Genomic DNA, 621 nt, shown 5'->3' on the forward strand with positions numbered 1-621 from the left:
TAGAAAGGCCACCTGCGTTTTCAATGCGACAACTTGGCTGAAGCATCCAAAACACTGTCTGCACTACTTTAAGACAACTTATTACTCAAGGTAATGTCTTTAACCAGTCAAACCCACACAGTTCTCAATTTCAATGTAGTAGCTGCCTTTTCATGAAATGTTCCCCTCCTGGGTGCTGTCTCCCCAGCCATTCACATACCAAGGGTGCGTGCAAGCCCACTGTAAATCAAACAAAACTACCACCAGACAGAATTTATGGATAAGCTACTTAAAGACTAGTCACTGAAGTACCCCAGCAATACATTTTTACTTACAGCTAAGATGCAATGTTGAGTTTACTTGTAGCGATTAGTCAATTTTATCCTCTGAATGCAACAAGACAAACTTTTATAGTTTTTGTCTGAAGATGTCTGGGCTTTCTTTCCGAACTTCTTTTAGTGCAGGTTCAAGCCATCTTGCAGTATATTTCAATCCACCCACCTCCATACATTATAACTCAGTATCAAATGGACTGCAAGTCAGTAGTTAGACATCATCTTGGTGAAAGCCCCTAACTCTTCTACAGACACTGCAAGACTCCTAATTCCAGGTGGGGATGTTCTGAATAGAGTCTGAGAAGTG

The sequence above is a fragment of the Crocodylus siamensis genome, chromosome 9, assembly GCF_052110815.1.
Source record: "Crocodylus siamensis isolate JL-2025a chromosome 9, ASM5211081v1, whole genome shotgun sequence".
Classification (NCBI taxonomy): Eukaryota; Metazoa; Chordata; order Crocodylia; family Crocodylidae; genus Crocodylus; species Crocodylus siamensis.